The following is a 22,013-nucleotide window of genomic DNA, read 5'->3' as shown; positions in this document are numbered from 1 at the left end:
TTCTCTTCTTAAGTAGATTCAGGTAAAGAAAAAGGAGGATGTTGGGGGTGGGGAAGTCAGTTATGGGAGATTGCCAGAAAAGCACAGTAAACAAGAGTAAGGTTATTATGCAGATTTAAGCCCTCGCCTTCCACATTGACAAGTTTCTGGAGATGAGGTCATCCCCCCTCTTACCAGTACAGAGAGGGAGATACCTTTACAAACGGAGATTTCCTTTACAAACAGAACTTTGATAAGAATGGGCTTAGCAAGGACCCTCCCAGTCTATTGATATCCAGGGTTATCTATGGTGATGGCCTGTCCTGGGGACAGGCCTCTTAAATTCTTTTAGGCAGTTTTGGGGAAGGTCAAGTGTCCTTCATGATTCTTCTGAGCCTTTATTGTCTTCAGCTCGAAATAATCTGCATGATAGAGTGGTACATCTTGGGGCAGCCTTCCCTGAACCCCATCAATGCCCTGTTATGCAGACATTTTCTTAGGTAAAAAACGTATCTTTGGTAATAGCTCTCTTCCTGGCACAGGCCCCTTTTCCAGCATAAAATTTAGGCAGTTTGGGATGGGGGAGTTAAAGGGCTTTTCCTGAATCTGCTTAGTTTTGATTGCTTTTAGCTCAAAATAATCCTCATGCCAAAGTTGCATGTTTGGGGGTGACAAATTCTACTCCCCTTCAGTGGGAAAAACCCGTTTCTCCTGTTTGTCTCTCCTTTACTCTCACACTACTACCACACTCACAGCACTTCTGACACTAGATGCCGGGTTTTTTTCCCCATACCAAGCAGTTCTCTGTGACACCAGCTGGGTGTCCTACAATTTAACTCAATTTTTACACTATCTACCTGGAGATAGCATCAGATCCCATGGGTTAAGGGCTCCATCTCACAAAATTGCCCCCACTTCTGATGCCAATCGCAAGTAGTAGGTCCCCAGGTTACCCACAAGTTCTGTCCAACTTGGCTACAAATCAGAGGTTCCTATGACCTCCTCCCCCTTGGATTTGATTATTTGCTAGAATAGCTCACAGAACTCAGGGAAACGTTTATTTATGTTTATCAATTATTATATAACAATGGATATGATAAAGGATACAGATGAATAGCCAGATGAAGAGATGCATAGGATGAAGTCTGGGAGGGTCTTGAGCATAGGAGCTTCTGTCCACTTGCAGTTTAGGTGCACCAATCTCCTGACACATGGATGTGTTCACCAACCTGGAAGCTTTCCAAATCCCATACTACTGGAATTTTTATGGAGGCTTCATTAGGTAGGCATGATCCATCACTAACTCAATTTCTATCACCTCTCCCCTTCCTGGAGAATGGGGCACGGGGCTGAAAATTCAAAGCTTCTAATCATAGTTTGGTCTTTCTGATGACCAGCCCCCATCCAGTCCAGGAGCCCAGCCAAGAGTAACCTCATCAAAACAAAAGACACTCTTATCACCCAGGAAATTCCAAGGAATTTAGGAACTCTGTGTCAGGAACTGGGGTCAAAGACCAATTTTAGAACAAAAGATGCTCCTAGTGTTTCTATCACTTAGGAAATTACAAGGGTTTTAAGAGCTCTGTGCCAGGAACCAGAGATGGAGACCAATAAACCTATTTTCTATTATTTCACAGTCATGGACTCTAATCACAGTTGCTCTGTTGACTTTGAAGTTGCACTTTTGCAGTCTTGTAGCATTACACAACCTGCAGGAATTGCACTGGATGGATTTATACCTATAACAGAAAGAAGTAAGCAATGGTTTGCAAATGTTGGGGGTTTGGGGGTGAGGTGACGTAGAATTAAAAATGTTTCTAAACTCCTGAATTTACGTGAATAAGATGTTAGTATTATTGACCTAAGTAATTGGAATAATGGATGACCGTCAAGAAAAGAACCTCTGTTAGTCGCAGTAGGTAGGTCATGTTGTAAAATTAGTCAAATCTGTTGTCTTGATTATTATTTATGAGAAATTATTTATGAGTTCTTTGATTATTTAAAAATTAGATAAGCCTTTCAGCATCCTAGTGAAACAGGTTTGTGTTTTCACTTTTTCACAATAACCTGATATGGTAAGAGTAAAGAATATTCTGAGTCACAGAGAAAACTAATGAAGAAGTGGGAAGAAAGCCCTTTCTTAATTTCTATGTCATTGATACGTTCCTTGAGTCAAAGAACTAACCAAACACAAGTTTAAAAATTGCAACGCTCCATTTATGATCCTGTTTCATTTAAAATTTTATTTTTGGAAAATGTTTACTGTCTTGTAAGCTGTATTTTTACTTACATATGATTATCTGAATCTATTTTCTTAGGGATATATGATTATGAAAAAATTCTAGTTTGGTTTCACAGATTAAGAATCTGGCCGATGAGCAGTAAGCCCCTTTCGGAGATGTTGTTGCAATTCATCTAAATCCTAATGAGAATTCAAGTTTTCTGCTTACTTTTAGGATTATATTTTGAAGAAACAATATTACTTGCGAATACAGGCTGAATCCTTAGAACAGTGTTTCTCAAAATACAGTTCACAATCACCTAAGCTGCTTGTTAAAGGGTGGATTTCTAGATCCAATGGCTGATTCACTGCATGAGAATTTCTGCACGCAGGGCATAAGACTGTGTTGTAAAAGCATCATCAAATGATTCTTATGAACATTAAAGTGGGAAAACCACTCTTTTATAAAGTGTACAAATTTTTCTGGAAAATGTGATATGAAAAAAATCTGTCTGTACATTACTTCCATACGTAGTTTTCTGGAAAACATGACATGAAAAAATATCTATATATCTATATAGATAGATATATATGTTTGCATATATCTATGAAAACATGTATATAGATATAGTATATGTTTTAATGTATATATTTATATCCAGGATGTTCTTTTTGTTTTTCAGGATTTTAAAGATTTCAATTTTTTCTGTTAATATATTATTCCTCAGTATTATAAAACTATATTAGGGATATATATAGAATACGTCATTAGTTGTCAAATAGTAACATGTAAAAATCTTAAAGAAAAGTCCTCTCAGGTATAGAGTGTAGATATGTATGTGTTAAGTTAGTGAGAAAGGCATTAACTGACAATTACTACAAGTGATATATATCATGCATTATGCCTATTAAATGCATCACTATAAAATTTTTTCAGCTGTAGCATAACCTATGAAATGGTGATATAACCGCTATTGTATTGTAACAGTGTTTCATTACACCACTGAGCCATATTATTGTGTAATCAAAGTTTTCTGTACAAGTGAAAGACTTGTAAGGAAAAACAATCAAACTAGGCATGCAGAACATGGGTATTTCCTATCTATCAGATAAATACGTGTCTGAAATATAGAAGAGAGTGAATAGATCATTATTAACATTGTAAGAATTTCATTCTTGGCATTTTAACAATCTTCAAGTGTAGCAAAAAACTTATTTCTATGTTCATAAATCCAATTATTTGACACTCATTTTAAGGCATTATTTTTATTGAGAATGTGTTTGGTTTTTTCCACTTGTTTTAAAAACACATTTTAAAAAGTATCCCTTTGATAGTCAATGTTGCCCTTTCATATTTGAATTAGGCATGCCAAAATCTGCCTACTTATTTAGTAAATGAGGCAATTTTCTCTAGTCAGAGAAGGAAATGTGTAAGGAACACATTTTGAATTCTTAAAGATTCTAAAATGTCTAGATGAACACATCCACAAAGTTCCTGGGTCTTTTAAAACACTTTTTTCTGTCTTGATAATTTTTTAATTGTAGTCTAACATACAGATAGAAAAGTATGTACAATTCCATAAGTTATCACTGCATGGACACACTTGTAATCTTTACTCAGGTCAAAAAATAGAACATTACTAGTACCAATAGGCTCTCCACATGTCCCTTCCCAATTATAAATTCTGATCCCCTCCCCAGAAAAAACCTCTCCTGACTCCTAATACCATGATTCAGTTTTGCCTCCTGTATATGTCTGTTGGTTCATGTCAGCAATTACCTCAAACACATATTTGATTATTTACATGCTATTTACTTGTATACAAGAAAAAGAAGGATGGGGCCGGCCTGGTGGTGTAGTGGTGAAGTTCACACACTACACTTCAGCAGCGTGGCGTTCACGGGTTTGGATCCTGGGCACAGACCTATGCACCGCTTATCAAGCCATGCTGTGGCAGGCGTCCCACATATAAAAAGTAGAGGAAGATGGGCACGGATGTTAGTCCAGGGCCAATCTTCCTCAGCAAAACGAGGAGGATTGGCAACAGATGTTAGCTCAGGGCTCACTAAAAAAAAAAAAAAGAAAAAACAAGGATAGACTAGTTTCTTCTAATAAATTTCTGCAAAAACAGAATTTATATACAAGAAAGAAGGAAAATGGAGAAGGAAAAACTGCAATTAAAATAGCACATTTTATTTTCCTTTCCTTCCATGAAATGCTGAATATCTGGCAGTGAGCAAAAAGATCGGTCATGGTTTTCTGTCTTTGGACGCTGAAGCGATCACCAAAGAAACCACTTTCAGTTGTTTAAGGATTCTCCAGAGAATCTGGTTTTAGCCACGGACATGTAAGTAACAGGATGCCTCTCTGGTTGACTGCCAGTGTCTCTTGATTTGAGCTCTTCTGTCCCAGTTATGCTAGATCTGTACCACTTCCCATATACACTCACACACTTAGATATGCATTGCGGTTGGATAATATGTCTTAGAGGTGGAAATGAAGTATCATAGGCAGTATGTGTGCTCAACTTGAGTGAACACTGCCAGTTTTCCAAAATGCTTATACAAATTTAAATTCCCGCTGGTACTTTATGCGAGTTCTAGTTGTTCCACATCCTCTCCAACACTTTTAAGTTACCTCTTCTAAAGGGTGTGTAACAGTATCTCATTGCAGTTTTAAATTACATTTCCTGACGACTAATGAAGCATGAGGTTAACAGCCTTTCCTCTAGCCTCAAGGAGAACCTGAGGACTTGACTATTCATTGAATCCTCCTTGCAACATGAACTCATTGAGTTTGTGGGAGTGTATAGTATCCTATATAAATGTTATGTACCAATCCAATCACCTGTACCTCATTGTTGAGATTGTTCATTGCATAATCAATTACTGACAAGTGACACGTAATCGATGAGGTACAGATAAACAGGCAAATGGCAGCTGGGTATACACTCCTGCAGGGGCTGTAGGAAGAGCATTGTATCTAGAAACGATAACTTTACAGTTGCTTTCCAACGCCAATTGTTCTTCTCCCTAGACTACCTGCAACCCAGATGGGGAGTGGGATATCAAAAATGGCACCTGGGAGTTATAAGCTTCCTATGCGCTATTCTGTGCATGTTGTGTTGCTATCCTGTATCCTTTCTTGAGGTTTTGTTGCTGAGTAAAGCCTGTTGTGTATCATGAATTTCCTTGTGCATCCATAACTATATTGCTAGTTGATCACAGTGGGCTTTGTAACTTATGAGTTGAGGATCTTTTCATATAATTTGTGGCCACTTGTTGGTACTAATTTAGAAAGTTTCTGTTCCCTTTTCTTCCATTTTTCTGTTGAGTTGTCTGCCTTTTTCATATTGAATGGAAGGAATTTGCTATAAATTTCCCGTGTAAGCCCTTTGCCAGTTATATTTGTTCTAAAAACCTTCTCTTTGTCTTTTCATTCTCTTAATGAAGACTTCAGTCACAAGAAATTCTAAGTTTTAGTATATTCTAATTTACTAATATTTTTCATTTTGATTAGTGCTTCTTGTATCCTGTTTAATAAATCTTTTACTACTCTAAGGTCATGAAGTTATTCTCCAATGTTAACTTCTAAAATCCTATGTATTTTACCCTTTACATTTAGATCTATAATCCACCTGGAATTGTTTTTTTTTTTTTTTTTTTGTGAGGAAGATCAGCCCTGAGCTAACATCCATGCTAATCCTCCTCTTTTTGCTGAGGAAGACCGGCTCTGCGCTAACATCTATTGCCAATCCTCCTCCTTGTTTTTCCCCAAAGCCCCAGTAGACAGTTGTATGTCATGGTTGCACATCCTTCTAGTTGCTGTATGTGGGACGCGGCCTCAGCATGGCGGGAGAAGCGGTGCGTTGGTGTGCTCCCGGGATCCGAACCTGGGCTGCCAGTAGCGGAGCACGCGCACTTAACCATTAAGCCACGGGGCCGGCCCATGGAATTGATTTTGGTGTGACATGAAGTAGCTGTAAAGTTTCATTTTTCCTGTGAGGATCTCAGATTGATCCAGCACCACTTATTGAAAAAATTGCATTTTCCCACTTCTCTGTAGTGCCACCGTTATTATAGATGAAAAGTACACATGGATTTAGATCTGTTTCTGAATGCTCTATTCTGTTTTATTCATTCATTTCTATTTTTGACTATACCAGTCTAAATTATTGTACTTTTATAGTGAGTTTTGATGTATGATATGGTAGATCTCCTAACACTGTGCTTATTCAAGTGTATTTTTCTCTTTATGGTGCTTTGCATTTCTATATAAATTTTAGAATCAGATTGTCCATTTCCATACACATATATACACACAAATATACATGCAAACACCATTACTATTTCTGGGAGTAAGGGAAAATTGCACTGAATTTATAAATTATTTTGGGGAGAATTGACATCTTTACATAAAGTAACAAGGTTTCCAATGCGTGAAAATAGTTTAGCCATTCATTTATTTAGATCTTTTATACCTTTCTCTCACTTAATAATATTTTGTGTAAAAGTTTTACGTATCTTTCATTAGCGATATTCCTAGGTATCTGATGTTTATTGATGCTATTTTTAATGGTGTATTTTATAATTTCATCTTCTTTTGTGGTTAATATATAGAAATCTATTTGATTGTTGTATATTGACTTGATTCAACAATCTTTCAAAATCTATTCTAATTCTACTGTTTATCAGTAGATGTATTGGAACTTTCTACATAAACAAATCATATGATCTATTAATAGGAACTGTTTTATTTCTTCCTTTCCTATCTGTTTGCCTTTAATCTGTTTTTCTTGCCTATTTGCATTGGCAAAGACCTGTAGTACAACACTGAGTAGAAGTAGTGAAGACAGATTGTGATAGTTTGGAGTTGTTTTAAATTGTAGTAAAATATGCATAACATAAAGTTTACCATCTTAACCATCTTTAAGGGGATAGTTCGGTAGTATTAAGTACATTTACATTATTGTGTGACCATCACCACCATCCATCTCCAGAACTCTTTTTATCTTGCAAAAGTGAAACTCTGTACTCATTAAACAATAACTCTCCATTGCCTCCTCTCTCCAGCCCCTGACAACCACCATTCTATTTTCTGTCTCAACGAATTTTACCTACTTAGATAGTAGAAGAAACTCTAGGTACCTCATGTAAATGGAATCATATAGTATTTGTCTTTTTGTGACTGGTTTATTTTATTTAGCATCAAGTCCTCAAAGTTCATGTGTGTTGTAGCATAAGTCAGAATTTCCTTCTTTTTAAAGGCTGAGTAATATTCCATTGCATGCATATACAACATTTTGTTTATCCATTCATCTGTTGATGGATCCTTGGGTTGTTTTCACCTTTTGGCTACTACAAATAATGTTGTTACACACACAGGTTTAAGTTTGGGTTTTTTTAAGCAAACATTTACTCTCTTTCCACTATAGATTGATTGTACTTTCTTGTTCCATTAATGTTGGGGTTGGTCCTATGTATTGTTTTGACAAATGCAATGCTAGTATACATTTTAAACACTACATGTTTATCATAGTAATTTTATACAATAGTTAGTTTATATTTGTAAATTTCTTGAGAAAATTGCCTGGCCATGCTATATAAATATTTGATTTTATTACTTTCACAGAATAAATGTTATGAGTTTTCCACTGTAATCACTTCTGTTCTGCATTTCTTCACCTCATAGATTTACCCATACATCTACCCTTTCGTTGGCCTGTATTCTTTCCTGCCTCTCTCAGCTTTCGTCTGGGGTCATTTTTCTTGTATCTGAGAAACACTCAGCATTCTCTTCAGTGCAGATCTGCTGGTGATGAGTTCTCTCAGTTTTTGTTTGAATATTTCTTTAGGTTGTCTTCATTTTTAAAGAATATTTTTAGTTAATAGAGAATTCTATGTTGGAAGTTGTTTTCCCCATCCATTTAAAGTTTTCATTACCTTTTATGTTGACATTCTTTGTTTCTGTTGAGAAATCTGTTGTTAGTTTTTCTGTTGCTCTTTTAGAGGTAATAACTTTTTTCCGTTTAACTTTCCAATTTTTTCCTTTTCATCAGCTGTATTCTTAAATGTCTAAGTGTGTTTTTATTTCTATTTATGCAATATGGGATTTATAAAACATTTAATATGTGGCTTGATGTTTTCACTCAGTTTTGGAAAATTCTCAGAGTTTACACTTTATATAGTGTTTTTGCCTATTTTATCTCCTGGTCCTTCTGGGTCATTCTTTTCTAAATTTTCCATCTTTTTGTGTTTTTGTGATTTAGTCTATATATTTTATTCTGAATAATTTTTCAATTTATTAACTCTCTCTTCAACTGTGTGTACCAATTCATTGAAGGTCATATTTCAGTTATTGTGTTTTCAGTTCTAAACCCTTCTATTTTATTCCTTTTATGGGGTAAAATTTCCTGTCATGTATTTAATTCCTTGACATGTTAATCACAGATTTTTTAAGTCCACATATGAGAACTCCATTCTTCGGTGGGGCTGTTTTTACTGTCTTAGGGTACTGTTTGTTTGTCTGTTTGTTTGCTCTTTGTTTTTCAGTCCAGTCTTTATTTTAAAGCTACGGTAATCAAGAAAGTGTAATAGTGACGTAAAAATAGGCTAATTGATAAATAGAACAAAGTCTAGATATAAACTCTCACTTATACAGTAAACCTGTTTTCAGTAAAGGTTTTGTAATCATTTCCTATAGTGTTATAACAAATTATCACAAACTTGGTGGATTAAACACTACATATATTCTGTCGTAGTTCTGGAGGCCAGAGCCCAAATTGGGTCTCACTGGGTCAAAATCAAGGTGTCGTCAGGGTTGCAGTCCCTCTAGGGCTCTAGGGGAGGATTTGTTTCCTTGTATTTTCCTGTTTCCGGTGGTTGCCTGTGTTTCTTGGCTTGGGCCCTTTCCTCCATCTTCAAAGCCATTGGATCTTCTCTCTCTGACTCGACTTTTTTTCCCATCATGTGGCCACCTTCTTTTCTGTAGTAAATCTCCCTCTCCCTTCTTCTTATAAGAACACTTCTGATTACATTTAGAGTTTATCCAGATAATCCAGGATTGTGTCCCCATTCAAGATTCTTAATCAGTCTGCAAAGTCCCTTTACCACATGAGGTAACATGCACAGGTTCTAGGGATTAGAATTTGGATATCTTTGGGGGTCATTAGTCAGCCTACCTAGGTGCCAAGGCAATTCAATGGGTTAGGACTAATATTTTCAACATGTAGTCCTGAAACTATTGGAGAGCCATAAATTAGCTAGCTAACTAGCTAGCCAGCCAGCCAGCCAAAGAAAGAAAGGAGGAAAGAAGAAAAAAAGGAAGGAAGGAAGAAAGAAAGAAAGATCTCTTTACCTAATATCATATAAAAATTTTAACTCAACATGGATCACTGACTTAAATGTGAGAGATAAAACTATGAAACTTTAAGAAAAAGTAAAGGAACATATCTTTGTAATTTTGGATTTTTTCAAAGATTTCTTAAATATGACAAAAATCATGAGATATAAAACAAAAATCAATAAATTGAACTTCAAAATTAAAAACTTTTGCTCTCAAAAGACACCATTTTGAAAATAAAAAGGCATAAAGACTGGGCATAATATTTGCAAAACAAACAACTTGTGTCTAGAATATATATATTCAGTAATATAGAGAGAATATATATACAAAGATATATATAAGATATAATATATACCTGAAAAATGACTTGTGTCTAGAATACATAAAGAACTCTTACAACTCAGTAAGAAGACAGACAACTCAATAAAAAATGGGCAATGATTTCAACATTCACTTAAAAAAAGATGATATATTGATGACAAACAAGCACATAAGTAGATGCTCAAAATCATCTTGCCCTCCATACAGATGAGATTTATTAAGATACTCAATCATGGAATTGTCTCTGTATTCTTTTGCAACCAAAACAAACCTCTGCTTTCTTGACTCTCCCTAAATCACCTAACCAAAATCCAAACCCTGTAATAAGTACTTTCCGACACCCTCCTACTGAGATTCCACACAGTTCCCCATGATATGCACTATTACTCAAAGCAATGAGGAGTAAACCCAATTTGTTGGCTGGAAGGACGGTATCAATAGTAGTGATTACATCTAACCCTGTACTAACATGACGTTAACAATTTCCAACATGTTATGTAACTATGTTTCAGTCTTACGTTAATCTAACACTAACGCCTCCTTTGGTGCACTAGAACACATTCACACGAACCTCCTCAGGAGCTCTATTCCAGCAATCCTCCCCTCAAGTGGTAGCATAGAGTAGCTGGTATCAGCATGGACCCTACAGCTAGATAGCCTGGATTGAAATCCCAGATCTGCCACTGTTTGTGTGACCTTGAGTAACTTAGTTATCTCCTCTGTGTCTCAATTTTCACTAAAAGTAAGAATAATAATAATACTTAGATCATAGGATTGTGAAGAATAAATAAGCTCTTTTTTGTAAGTGATTTATAAGAGAGCTCTGCTGATTGTTAGCATGATAATGACTTTAATTAATATTCCTCTTCTGCAACGTCAAATTTCACTCTCTATTAGATCATTTCCATTAATGTACAAACACGCTTCTTCATTTTCTCTCTCATTTCAAAATCACAGATCTGCCACTATTAACTTCACTTTCTTCTCTAGCGACTGCCCCATTTTTTTTTCTTTAATCTCCTTTACAGCCAAATTCCTGGAGGGTTAACTCTACTTCTTATCTCCTAGTCCTCTTCCACATTTCTCCAGTTTTTTCCCCCACCACTCTTCTGAATTTGCTTTTCTCAAAGTTACAAATCATCCCCCCCCATGTTGCTAAATACAATGATTAATTCTCAATTTTTGTTTTACCTGAACTATTAGTGTTTCATATAGCTATACTGTTAATTTGTCCCTTCTCTTAGATACTCTTTCCTTACCTCGTTCCCAGTGGTCCACACACTCCCGTCATCTCATTGGTAACTCCTTTTTGTGCCCTTTTCTAGTTTTTCCTTTTTCTTTGACTTTTCAATATTGGTGAGTGCAGGGCTCCATCACTGGTCTTTTTCTCTTTGTTGTTAGTGTCCTCACTGTCTTGGTGAGCTCATCTCTTCCCATGACTTTTAATGCCATCATATGCCAGTGGCTCTTAAATGTGTATCTCTTGCCCAAACCTATCTCCCAAAGTCTAGAATAATATGTATACCAATACTCTCTTGACATCTCCAATTTGAAATGCCTCTACATCAATATCCTGACCTTCCTTCACCAGATGTGCTCAACCAATAGTTCTCTCCATGTTATCCTATCCTTCAGTTGCTCAGGATAAAAACTTGGTGTTATCCTTGACTTCTCTCTTTCTCTCACACCCCAGATTGAATCCTGTTGCTTTTGCCTTTAAAATATATCCAGAACTTGACTGCTTTTCATCCCATCCAGTGTTACCAACTTGGTGCAATCCCTCATCATCTCTGGCCTGCATTTCTTGATAGCCTCCTAACTGGTAGTCCTCTTCTACTCGTGGTCATTACAATCTATTCTCAGCAGAATGTAAGTCAGATCACATCACTGCTCTACTCAAACCGTCATCATTTTATTCAAAGTCCTTAAAACTATCTCTGAATCCTGTCTCTTCTCCCTGCTTCCCCCTACCTAGCCCATTCATGGCTCTGATCTCCTCCCATGTCAGTTGTCTCCTTCTCTTCTTTGCCTATACTCTAGTCACATCGGTCTCCTTGCCGTATCTTGAGCACTATAGGAAAGCACTCATTGTAGGGCTTTTAGACTCCAGAGTCTGTCTTCCTGCAGTGCTCTTCCCCAGACAGCCACATGGCTAACTCTCTCACAATTTTCAAGTGATTGCTCAGATTTCCCCTCCACAACGAGGCCACTTTCCATCCTACCCTATTTAATCCTTTAACTGTGTTTTTTATGCCGATATATTCTTGGTTCTCTTTATTCTGCTATTCTCTCTCATATTTTTAATAGCACCTAAACACTGTAATATACTACAGACTTGACTTATTCATTGTTTTATCACTTATTTTTTGTCTCCCCTGCTGGAATATATGCTCCCTAAGGGTCAGAATATTTACATCTTTTCCACTGATATATCCCAAGAACCTGATTAGGCACATGAAATAAGAAATATTTGCTAAATGAATGAATGAATAAAAACAAAATGGGGGCTGGCCCAGTGGTGCAGTGATTAAGTTTGCACACTCTGCTTCAGCAGCCCAAGGTCTGCGGGTTCAGATCCCAGGCACGGACCTAAACCCTGCTCATCCAGCACTGCTGTGGCAGCATGTTGTGGCATCCCACATACAAAAAAATAGAGAAAGATTGGCATAGATGTTAGCTCAGTGACACTCTTCCTCACCAAAAAAAATAAAAATAAATAAAAAAATAAAAAGGGTTTGATAGATGGGGATCTGAAACACTGTCTTCCTCCTCCCCCCCTCCAAATATACGCTAGTATCTTTGTCTAGGAAGTCCAGTGGAAGAAGTAAAAGCTTGTAAAATTTGGATGAGCAAGAACAAGAAATGTAACAACTCTTTCATCATTCACTGACAAATGCAGACTACTTGTGATTTGATATGTATAAGAGTTTAGACACTCTGTTATGTGTTAGTATTCTAAAGAACCGTTATTTTTAAACCTCTTTATCGTTTAGAAGGGTTTACTACATTCCAAATATTAATAATTCTGGTTTAAATTTTACAAGTTTCCTCAAGTTTGTTTACTTCACAGTCTGTGTATGGAGTATCAAGAAGCCACTGGGTTATACGTGCATCTACTTTGTGTTTGTGCAAGACACAGTTATCGTACAGCTCAGCTGGGGCAAATAGCTCTCTGCTTGTCTCCAGGAAGGCTTGGATGACTGATACTGACCCTTGGTCAACATAAGGATGAAGCAAGGTAGCTAGTGACATTTGAATTTTGAAACTCTCCTGGAGAGACCCAAGGCTGGTTTGTTTACATTGTTTAGGGATGTATTGATTAGTGGCTTACATCAAGTGTAACAGGTCACATACTCTAGCTTTGTTATAAGACTCTGCTGGAAGCATGCCCAACCCCTCCTGAAACCAGGATTCCTCACACGTGTCTTCCCATTGATAAAATGGAGCACATCTTGTGCTAATAATGATAGACCCTAGGGAACTGCACCTGGAAGTCTCTTGGGCTCCCCACTCTTGCCTGTTCTTTCCTTCTGTTGATGCGCCACATCTTTTACCTTTATTAAAGGCTTAATGTGTACATGTAATCTAGAGAGTCTTGTGAATTCTCTTATACTTGTATAATTAATATGGTGTTTATGGTTTCTTTCAAGGAATAAATTATATTTTCAATTCTAATTTATAATTTTTTCACTGTAACTTTTCATAATGTTTAATTAGAAAAATAGATAATATTTTCACAGGTTATCTGCTGTAATAAAATCCTACTTCTCATAAATTGTCATTTTTTTCTCATTCTTTTGAAACATCGGTAAAATAATCAAAGACTTTCAGAAAGATAGGTTGCAAGTCAGATTTTCATTATTATGAGATGATTTGGCTATAGTTTGATTACATCTTAGCTTCTGTATGTCATATAAACTTATAAGGCCGTGCTGTATTATTTTTTGAGTGTGAGTCTCTTTTTTTCTTAAATAGCAGCATGGAATTATATTTTACTATAACTTCTGTAACTCTGTCAAATATATTTTTAAACTTTGCTTCTTTTAAATGAATTATTTTTCCAATTTATCCACAAAGTCTAGAAGGAATACTGCCTAGAAATATACTCTCTTTGTTAACGTGCTGCGTATTTTTGGATGATTTTCACACAGCCAGAGAATTCCTAAAATGAACTTTATGGCAAAGTCATATCATCATTGATCTCCTGCTCAGCAATCCTTGAAGCACTAATAACTCAAAATGGTTACAATATTTCATTACCTTGGAAATTTGAAGTGATGGCTGTGACCTTGATGTATGAGTTGGTGACCCAAAACATGCAATGGATTCAGAGTCTCGGGGTGCTTGACAATTACATTTGTGTAACCTCTTGGGATCAAAGTATTTTGATCCTAAAATGAATCCACTTAAATTTGTTGATAAGCTGCATATTTAAAAAATTACATTGTTACTCTGCTGCCTTTTATCTATTTGAATACACGTATAAAATTTCTGATGAGGCTATATTTGTTGAATCAAAAACTATAAAGCATCTTGAAATAATGCTATACTTTAAAGGAATATTTGGATAGAAAATTTTAAATTAGAAATAGTAATAGTTAGCTAACAACCGTGCCTATTGGTTTTCTGTAATGTGTGCCCTTTTCAAACCATATGTTTTCTTTTTACCATAACATTTTCTTAGCTTTTACTTTGAAATAACCCTTTATTTATTCCCCAATTTTATGAATCCTTTTGTGGCAAACACTGGCCATGTGATCACCATAACCATCTTCCCGGGCTTCCTTGCAGTTGTGTGTATGTAGGGGGTGGAATGGGACTGAAGATGGCCAACAGAATACTGGTAGAAGGGATGCACACCATTTGCGGTCCCAGATCTCTTAGGAGATCTTCCACATTCTCTCATCTTCCTCTTGTCTTCCATTTGGATGTGGAAGATTCAGCATAGGACTCTACAGCCCGAGGGTACAATAGCACCACAAGACTGAAGGACCCTTGATTACTGACTTATGGCTAGTAGGAGAGCTAGTCATCCAACAACATCCATACTATACTTTGCATGAATGAGATATGTACTTTTATTGTCTTAATCCACTGAAATTTTAGGATTTTTTTTTTAAAAGGAAGTTAGCATGTCCTAACTAATACATCTTCTTACTTTATATTAAAAAAAAATGTATACCATCTCTAAATTGTCCCTTTTGTGATATGAATTTTGGCATATCATGACTTCATTGATTAAAATTTTCTAAATTGTGTCTTATCTTAAAACACAGATACACTGACAGCAGATGTAGAAATGTAAGGTATACTTTGATTTTATTACCTTATTTGGGGAAGGGTAGAGTGAATAGGGTCCAGATAATGTGTAATTCCTCTTCCTTCTAGAATTATGACTACAATTTTAATAAAAAATGTTATCTGATTATCAAAACAAATGAAATCCTTTTAAAATGGCTATCCTATGCTTTCATATTACCCTTAAAGACCAGAAATCCAGCCCCAAATCTCTTATTTCAATACATTTTCCTAGGCCACTCTATTCCTGCTTGTGCATCATATCCATGATTTACTTTGCTTTTGTAAAACACTGTAAAATGAGACACAATTTCCTCCAATATTTACTCAATACAAATTCATTAAGACCTAATATCTGCCGGACAATATGTTAAGTGCTGAGCTATACAACAGTGGACAACCATACCTGGATTCTGCCCTAATAAACCTGGGATCTAGTAGGGAAACAGATTCCCAATATTTAATTATACAAATAATCTACAATTACAATAAGTAAATGGACATGTGGAAGGAGATACAAGAGTGTGTTACAAGGGACCTAATCTAATGTAGGGGGATGGGGAATGCTTACTGAGAAAGGGACATTTGTATTGGGATATTACAAAAAAAGAAGAAAAAGAAAAAAAAAATGTCCCAGACCTAGTTAATTTTGCAAGGAGATAGTCCTGTCAGTTTAGCAAGTTAGGTTTCCATGATCCTGATCACAAAGCATAGATCTATATTATCCAGAGGGGGATTTTAGCTCAGAATTTTTATGATGAAGAAAGTTCTTTGAAGAATCATGTTTACTTAAGGAATTCTATTCTGAATTCTCCTATGATTTGTCAAGATGAGGTCTCCAAATTTCACAGCCCAAGATAAAAGGTAATAGCAATTGAGATCACTTTAACTGCTGGAGAATTGAGACTTTCTTTTATCAGAGGGTGAATTGAAGTGATTTACATTGTAATTTAAAGTTTAGGATTCAGAGACAAGAATGATTTTCTCACATTTAATCGGACTTTAACTCAAACTAAGACTAAACTCTGTCCATTCGATTACCTTAGCCAGAGTGAAAGATTAGGAAATAAGCAAGAGACTGAGCACGCTCACTGTTGCAGTTCAGACTGTGCTGTATACCTCACCACCTCTCATACTCTCAGCTCTCTTTAACCTTATCCATTGCTGAAGTATCAAGCTTTGCACTCTGTACTCCTCTGTGCTTTGTACTAACAGCGTTCTGCTGCAGAGTCCCCTGAAGCCCCTATTGGAAGATGCCTGAAGAAATCCATTCAGCCCTCACACATGAATGAGAAGGTTTATGCCCTATGGGGCAACTCTTCACTAATGGGACTTGGGAGCTGGTGGATAAAATTTCCCCCAATTCCATCCCTTGAGAGGACAATTGTAAATCATTATCAGAAGGTCTTGGTCATACTGAATAATGATTTTCCATAGCAGTGATCAGTTTGTTAATGCATCCTAGAATTGAATTTCTCTCTTTTCCTGTTTTACTTTCCTCAATCCTATTTATCAGGATCACTTCTAAAAATAAACTACCTGGCTGCAAGCCCTATTCTCAGGTTCTGCTTTCAGGGGAGGACGCTAGACTAAGACAATTGTTTCTCAAAGTGGCCATAGAAAGCACGCCCTCAATATGGAGTACTGTAATAGGAGCACTCAGTGCTCAGATGATGAGGGTCCTGTTTTGGGCACTGTACTGGCAGATACTTTAGTGAGAAGCAACACATGCTCATGGACTGATGCCACTCCATTCCTCTGCCAAAATCAGCTCAATATGTTAGTGCTAAGCTGAAATGAACTACTGCTGCGTTTCAGCCACACACATAGCTGGCCCTAAAAGACAATAATGAAAAGAAATTCTCCCTGTGGGCAGATCCGTGGGTAATGCACTTATTTATTCACTTTTTATGGAGGGAGAAAAGGCATGGGTATACACAGACTGTTGGGCAGAGGCGAACGGCTTAGCTTATTGATCAGGAGCCTAAAAGGAGCAAAATTAGAAAATTGGAGCAAGAAAGGTAGGGGGAGAGGCATTTGTATGGATTAATGGGAAAGTCTCCCATTAAATCTTCCTAGAGAACATCTATAGCAGAGGAACAATTCAGTAACCAAGTAGATAGTATGATTTGTTCTGTGGGTGTCACCATCCCTCAAGGAGACCACCCAGCTGCTAAGGGACACCTTTCACCATGGAGGGGATTCATCCTTTATGGAATTGACAATTACTCTGGATATAGGTGAGACAACTTCCACTAGTATAGAGTCTTATTTAACTCACCAGGAGGCGAGAGCACTTGGTTTGGTATCAGACCTACTAAATTAATAGCCTTTTGACTGGCTTCCTGGTAGAAGTAGTTGACCCCTGGCAGATGACCCTAGTTGTACAGAGACAAGGACTGGGTAAAAGGATTTGGAAATTAGAGCTGCATTTTTGGAGACAAATTACAAAATTATGAATCAATTCAATATAAATATATTGATCCTCCCTATGTTCTTAGTACTGTTGGACATTGTAGAAAGAACACTGAACACGACACTGGGTCTACCCCAAGTAGGTCCACCTGCCCTCCTAGGCTAGGTCCCATTGATGTTCTTTCCATCACAATTAGCTGGAGGTTCAGGTTACCAACGAAAAGAGAAACCAAAATGTTTTCAAGTCCTCTTTCCCCTTTCAAATGCAATGCTAAGCAGGGTTCCAATATTATCAACAACACATTGTGCCCACTGTCGAGGGTAAAATTCTTCCTTAGTGGTTTGTCCTTATTGGCCTTGAGAGAGACAAGGAGGTATTTGCCCACATCCCAAAGCCAGACTGGAGGAAATAGGCAGCTCTTTTTTTCATTAGCACCCTGAGACTAAACATGCAACTCTTCTTAATATGAAATCACAACTCAATTTCATCATTCAAAGGATGTTGAATGCTGACATTTAGCTCCTGGTTTTTGCCCCCAATTGCCAAGTTGTTCTTTATTTTGTAAGAGAAGAACAGAAAGCAAAGATATATGATCTCAAAGAAGGTTTCAGCAAGAGATTTAGCAAATGTTACTTTTTCCTCCTTTTTTGGTATAGTTTATTTTCTGAGAAATGTGTCTGTAGTTTTTGGTGTGTCTGAAGAAAATTGTCAATAACCACTGTATATAGAATCTTTGTATCAAATGCTGTTGATTGCCTACCCAGCATCCATTTCCCACTTCTTTTTGGCTAACTAAACCCCGATTTTCAGATACCCATCCTTCAGAGTAGGACTTTACATCCTTAACTTAGGGATAAATTGTAATTTTCATTAGTCTAATATGTGGTTATCAAACTTTTTGTTCTCAGTTTTTATGTGGGTTAAATAAATCCATATTTACCACATTACAAATTAAAATCCTTGGAATTTTAAGATTATTTTTAATTTACTTGAAGATAACAACAATGAATATGCCATGTTAACATAAATAACATTTAAAAAATATTGTCTCAAATCAAATAAATTTTGTGAGAAAGGTGAGATTATTTTATACTTTTGCAAATCTCTTTAATATTTACCTGTAATAGAGATTCTCATAGCTACTTCTGCACTCAGTCTGTTGTAGTATGTTGTTTTAGTTGATGTATATAAAGAAAACCCAGCCTCATCAAGATGCATAGTTGGAAATAGGAGAAGTATTTTAATAACCTAGGCAGAAAATTGTGGCAATTCTTCTTTGATATTACATCAATCAACAAGTGGTATTTTCATAGAGATGGTTGCAATGTGGAATCTGAATGATTATCAATGAACATTTCATACTCTATTATATTGAAATCCATTGGTCTTTCTTGCACTTTGGATAATTATGTCATATCATGTATTGGTTATTGGAAAAATATTGATTCACTGAGTCCACAAATCTTCAAAAATATAAGATACTTCATTACACAATATTTTAAAAGACTACATTTATATATATCATTTGTAAATATTACCACGAATCTCATCAAGAAAACCTTTAAGTATGGAAAGATATCAATCTCATGTAGGCAGATACAAGTTTTCCAAAGTTCTAATTTTCAGTCAAAAGCTCAAATTTTATCATTATCAACAAATGCTGTCAATTTTCCTTGAAGTAACAGGCTCACTTTGTTTTTTTAAATATCTGCCAAATATCTATGTCTGAATTCTCATGATTTTTCTGTCATTCTTTCAAGCAAAACTGGGATTCCATTTGAAACTGAGGACAAAGCAGTTCAAGTTTCCCTGGATTAGGATGAAACTATGCCTGTACCCACAGGCTAATGTGGGAAATAAAGTAACCGAAGTTTCTGAGCTTTCCTTTGTGGGAGATCAAGATTGGCCACCCTGAAATATATCTCTTTACTTTGATTATTTTCTCTGACGGACATTTGACCTCCCCCAAACTGCCTAAAGAATTTAACATAGAAGACTTGTTCCAGGAAGGAGTTACTATCATATGATGGCTGTAATATAATGTAAAATAGATGTTACAATAGGAAAGACACCAACAAGTCCATCTTATCAAAAATTCTGTCTCTCCCAGGCCACATTCACTAGGCGGCCCTGCAAACAGTTGCCAGACAAACGTTTACATTTATAAGGAAAATCTCCATTTGTAAAGGTATCTCCCTCTCTGTGCTGGGGGGATGGGGGAATGGCCTCTCTAGAAACTTACCAGTGTGGAGGATGAGGTCTTAAATCTGCATACCCTTGATTACTGTAATTTCTGTCTCCCTTCTGTCTCTCTCCCCCACCTCCAACATCCTCCTTTGTCTTTAGCTGAAGATAGTATTTAAGATGAGAATCTCTGCCATTTTGTTGAGAAACTCAGTTTCCCTGGTTTCTCCCATGTATACATGTTATTAAACTTGGTATTATTTTCTCCTGTTAATCTGTCTTTTAATTATTTGGCCAGCCATAAGAACCTTAAGGGAAAGGGTGGAGGGGGATTCTCCTTCTTCCCTGACACCTTGCAGAACAGCAGGAGGACCTCTGATAAAGAGCAGCTTGCTGACAGCCCTCTGCCTAACTAAGCATCATGGAGGAGCATTGGGAAGCTAAAATGACCGATTGTAAGTTTCACATATAGACTAAAAATCCACTTCATGCAACACATAGAAACCCCCCGAATTTGCACATGCAGCCCATGAAGAAATATGAAAGACAGTGGCCCCTGCACAGAAGACTCTTAGAACTTCTGCCCCCAAGGCCACATGCTCCCCTCCCAGTCTTGTTCTCACAATATGCCTTGGAAAAACGCTTAGAACTGCATGCAGGCAAGATAATTTTTAAGCAGTAGAAAGAATAACTTGTTAGCAGAAAACTTATGTCCTCTGCCCAGACTGTTCCTTCTGTCCCAGATAAGGAAGGAACTGAGGATTTCTTACATTCCTCAGGAATGTTGCATTCAGCAGATCCGCTATGGAGAGGAGTCCAATGTGCTGCAGTCATCCATCCCCTAACACTCCTGAGTCCCCTCCCCAACCCTGTTTGCCTTATATAAGTCATTCCCAAATCAGTTCCCCTCAGATGGGTTTTTTAAGGACAATAGTCCACCATCTTCCCATTTGCTAGATTATGGCTTATTAAAATTCTTTCTCTACCACTGCCTGCTTGGCATTTTATCTTGCGGTGAGCAGACTGAGCCATTGCCTGGTATCACATGGAAAACATACCAGCTCATCTTACAATATAATCAAGTGCTTTTCCCTGAGAGAACCATTGTGCTTCATTATGCAGCAGAAATGTTTTATACCTACTTTCTGTTTCCTCACACAGTATATTAAAAAGTTGTATACTGAAGGGTTAAAGTCTAATAAAATAAATAATAATTTTCTTGTTTCATCAAGGACATTCTTAAGTTAAACTCGCTTTTTATTTTTTTAACAGCAAGTGCATGGCAGTAAAGAATGTGATGACCACTAGTACAGCTTGGCACCACTGCCTCAATTTGTGCTAAGGTGCTGGCAGTTTTACACATTACTTGCCCCATCATTTAATATAGTGAAAAAGGCAAAAAATGTCTTAGTATTATAACGAAAATGAGTTTGATCTTTTAAACCCCCTAAAAGATTCTTGGGGACCACATTGACCCATGGGTGGGTTCATTTGGTTTAGGAGTAGCATGTTACCCAGTTCTAATCAATGATACACGAGGAGGAGTCTGCCAAAGGGTCTTTGGATGAGTTTCCTAACTCTTATGTAGGCACAATGAAAAACATAGCTCTTTTTTCCTACAGGAAACGTCTTCTCTGGATACTTACATATTGGATGCGAGTCTCAGAACTGCTTCAACCAACCTGAAACCATGATGGTCATTGAGGCCAAAAAAAAGCTGACACTGAGAGAGTGGCAAAATTTAAATAAACAGTAATACTAAGGAAAGAGGCTGGATCTTTTATGGTGTCATTGAGCTACTCGGAAGTAACTAACTATAGAGCCTGCTAACCACCATCTATTGCTGCACGAGATGATAAACAGCCTTACTATTTAAATACATTGGAGTTCGGATTTTCTGTTACTTTTAGTAAAAGTCATTCTGATGGATAAGTTCCATCTTCCTTTTGCCCAAAAAATTGAAAAACAATCACTACACAGTTATAAGGGAAATTCTCCCTGGGCCACCTATTATATACAAGCAGTAAACTTAATCTCACAGGAAAATCTCTGTGATTAAAAGTGGGAAATTATGTCGGACTGCTACAGAAACAAGTGTACTAGATATTGGGAGACTGCTGAGACTTCTTAAACTACCTATGACTAGAGTTAGGTTTATTTCTAGATTATGGGATGGAATTGAATCTCTAGAAACAAGCTAAGAGACTTCGATTTACAAAATTATTAGATATCAAGGTAGAGAAATAAAA

The 22,013-nt window shown here is 36.7% G+C and overlaps 1 long non-coding RNA gene across 1 annotated transcript; it reads left to right on the top strand.

Annotated features, from left to right (window-relative positions):
• Positions 1 to 1,610: 1,610 nt before the first annotated feature.
• LOC131405650 (uncharacterized) lies at positions 1,611 to 21,645 on the top strand. The gene is made up of 3 exons (XR_009219997.1): positions 1,611 to 1,733; positions 4,435 to 4,548; positions 21,387 to 21,645. It is a non-coding gene; the product is annotated as an uncharacterized LOC131405650 (long non-coding RNA).
• Positions 21,646 to 22,013: the final 368 nt, after the last annotated feature.

The sequence above is a fragment of the Diceros bicornis genome, chromosome 5 (assembly GCF_020826845.1).
Source record: "Diceros bicornis minor isolate mBicDic1 chromosome 5, mDicBic1.mat.cur, whole genome shotgun sequence".
Taxonomy (NCBI): Eukaryota; Metazoa; Chordata; class Mammalia; order Perissodactyla; family Rhinocerotidae; genus Diceros; species Diceros bicornis.
Note: the sequence above shows the minus strand (reverse complement) of the source record. Positions and strands in the feature narration are given on the sequence as shown.